The 3,630-nt window shown below is 36.3% G+C and overlaps 1 long non-coding RNA gene across 1 annotated transcript in view; it reads right to left on the minus strand.

The window, feature by feature from the left end:
- The window catches only part of LOC116692620 (uncharacterized), a 22,561-nt gene that overhangs the window by 14,364 nt on the left and 4,567 nt on the right, over positions 1-3,630 (minus strand). The window lies entirely within an intron of this gene.

Consider the following 3,630-nt stretch of genomic DNA (forward strand, 5'->3'; position numbering starts at 1 on the left):
TTTTTTTTTAAATACTTGTACCTCACAAGTGACTGTATGACCAGTTTCCATCTGTTGTGAGTCAATCCAGAAAACGGCTCCTAACTGGGAATGGGACATGGATTGACTTCATTTCCCTCTCATATTTCCTTCATATTGCACTCCCTCTCCTTTCCACGACAAGGGCTATTTCCCCTGCTGCATGTGTAAAAATGACCAACGCAGATGTGATTTTTGTATTTTTGTTTGTCTGTTTTCTCCCTCTCCATTCGTTCTGGATCATGTCTCAATATATCTCATCTCAGTGCTGCACAATATATTGCCCTTTGTTTTCTGCTGAGTTCACTTGAATGTGTCCTGAGACATTCACATATGAAGTCTTCTTTTCAGTATTTCTGCAGCACTTCCTTTTTGTATCTTCATTCTCACTGGATTCAATTAATGACACACTAGGAGAGAATGTAACACAACTGTATTCAGAATGCTACTAAATACTGACGTTGGGCCTACATGGCTGATCAGTAGCTGGACTGTAACACTGAGCAAATTCAACCTCAACATTGAGAGTAAATGAAATGAGTGGAACTTACTGTAACAAGAGTGAAACCGCCTGTATCTCAAAATAAGCCCGGGTCAGATTGAGTCATATTTAAACAAACACACGTACAGGTACACTTTGTTTAAAACTGCTTCACGTACTGTATTTAATAAAGGTGAGGCAGTCTGTCTTATGTACAGTATGTCTTGGCTGTGATCTGTATTTGCCTTTTCCATCGAAACCTTTGCTTTCCTTGAAAGGTTTCTAATGAAGCTGTAATGAACTGCCTCTCAGGAAAAACTTGACTGACAGATTAGGCCTGAATTTAAAAGATACAAAAAATGAATTGTGTTTCTTAGTTTAAGTTGCACTAAGGGTGGACAAACTCCTAAGCTGTTTGATGGAATTTGTGATTTTGGGCTGTATAAATAGAATTTTCTTGACTTTACAGGTTTTTTTCGATTGCTTAAGCACTATTTTGAAAACAGGGACCGTTTTTTTAAAACACTACACACAGTTAGCACAACCACACACACAATTAGCAGAACAGGGGGTTAGGGTTGGGGGGTTAGGGGGTTAGGGTTAGGGTTGAGGGGTTAGGGTTAGGGGGTTAGGGGTTCGGTTAGAGAAGATTCTCTCGATGAGGTTTAGGGTTAGGGGGTTAGGGTTATGGGGGTTAGGTTAGGCGGGTTCGCCTTTTTTTTTTTTGTGTTGTTTTCGCCTTCCTTTGTCTGTTTCGCTATTGCTTCTTTTCTTCTTCTTTAGTGTTCATTTTACCTTTTTTTTCATGTTTTTTTGTTTTTTTTTATTTTTCTGTTTTTTTTTAGCTTGAGTTTTTTATTTGTGTGTTTTTATTCTGCTCCTTGCACGTTTTTATTTTTTATTGTTAGTTCTTCTTCATTGGTATTTTCTATTTATTTTTTGTTCTCAATTTGGTTTTAAATTCCTACCCCTAATTTTTTTTATTTTTTTCATAGTCTGTTGTTGTTTTTTTTGTTTTATTTGTGTATTATTTCATCGTTCTGTTTCCTCTTTCCTTTTCACTTTAGGGTAGGATAGAACGCAGTGCCTGGATGGGCGCTGTGTGAGGGTTAGGGGGTTAGGGTTAGGGTTAGGGGGGTTAGGGTTGGGGGTTAGGGGGTTAGGGTTAGGGTTGGGGGTTAGGGGTTGGGTTAGGGTTAGGCTCATAGGTGGGTCATTGACAGTTAGTGCTTTGGAATTGCAAGGAAGTGACATCATGATATACTTCTGTGTCTAATGTATACAAGTGTGTTTAGGGTTTCGCAAATCACTGTGTGTATTGTTTTGCAGAAAGCGTGAGGCTGACATAGTGTTTCTATTGGCGCACATCTGGGCCGACGTTCTGCTCCCTGAGTGTAAGGTTTTGATAATTGTGGTAATACTTTAGATTTCAGTGTGTAAGCAATCGGCAAAAACTGTAATCTGAATTCACCAACACCTTTCCATAGTGCAGCTTTAAACTGGATTGGATTGTTAAACGTAACTCCCTCAGAAATGCAAAGACCTGATCACATGCCATCAAACGCTCTCCACAGAACATTCTGGCACGGTTTTAGTTCCTGTTCTTGAAGCAAATCCATATATATATATATATATATATTCTCTCACACACATTAACCTCAGTTGCTGCTGCTAACTGACTCCCTGAAGTGAGAGCAGATGTCTATTATTTCTCTTATTGATTTTAAGCATTTGCTCTCTTGTTCCAAGTGATTTTTATCTCATTCGCTACAACATGGTGGACAGACACAGACAGACTGACACAGACCCCCTCAATAATGGTTATTGGCGTAATCTGAATCTATGTGCACTTGTAATGAAACAGTACATTCATAAAGATTGCTATTTCACTAATGTTCATTTATAGTTCTGTTTATAGCTTGAATATCTGATGTGAGACAGTGAATATCTGTGACTGGACATTCACTGTTGGGTTTCAAGCTATATGCGTAAGGTACTGTCTACTGATGGGATTGTGTCTTCTTTCATTAAACAGTAATGAATGGTACTCTGAACTTTTAGAAATCAATGTTAATTTATTTTCTTAATTTCTAACTTTACCACAGGACACTGGGATTGTAACCACCGTTATTTATTCTCTAATCATGCATCTGCATTTTTTTTTTTCTTTCTTTGTACAAATTGTATGACTTTATTTTTTATAAGTGAATGTTCTTGTTGATTTGTGATTGTTGTTTTGGTCATAAATCTCATGTTATTGCCCAATAGGAGATGATTTCACTAGGTGATTTTCACTGTTCTGGCTAAAGCAACAGGAGAATCTGCGCAAGACGTGACACTATTATTATTTTCCCAAACTGTGAATTATCAATAATATTTTGTGGAAGAGAAACAGTTGTATTAGCACAACCTCAAAACAGGCTACTTGTTTTGCTTTGTGGGTCACATTCATTTTTTTTAAAGTGATCAGGCAATGATTTTTGCTTGCCAGATGAATCCTACGGTATAGATTTGTAATGAAGATTGTCAGTATTTTCATATCAATGCTATATATGATGTCCATTTTTATCACACTTAATGAAAATGTTTTAAGATTCAACTGGATGCGTATGGATAAATAGATGTACATGTATAATTGCTGATCGGAGGAGCTGGATAAAATAAACTAATATGTAGCAATCTTCATTGTTTGTTGTCTGTCAATGCATAGAGACAGTTAGGTTATTTTACTGAACCTGCTCTTCGGTAGCACAAGGCACGACACAGCACATCTGTACAACACCTACCTCTGTTTAACAGATAACTTTCCAATCTCTCATCTCTATAGTTTCTGTCTTAACCATACACCACTCTGTTTTGCTCCTTTAATAACCATGCTCATGAGAAAATTGCACATAATTTTACTTCCATTCTATCTCATTACTTGTCTAATGCATATAGTATGTTGTATGGTTACCCTGTTTGTATTTTAGTATATTCATAGTGTATTGTAGTATTTTAATATTGTATATTGTATATACTGCATATCTTATATTTATAGAGTATGCTACACTTTTTATTGTCTATTGAGCTATTTTAAATTATTTTATTTATTTTATCTATCTATCTATCTATCTATCTATCTATCTATC

This window comes from Etheostoma spectabile, chromosome 7 (genome assembly GCF_008692095.1).
Source record: "Etheostoma spectabile isolate EspeVRDwgs_2016 chromosome 7, UIUC_Espe_1.0, whole genome shotgun sequence".
Taxonomy (NCBI): domain Eukaryota; kingdom Metazoa; phylum Chordata; class Actinopteri; order Perciformes; family Percidae; genus Etheostoma; species Etheostoma spectabile.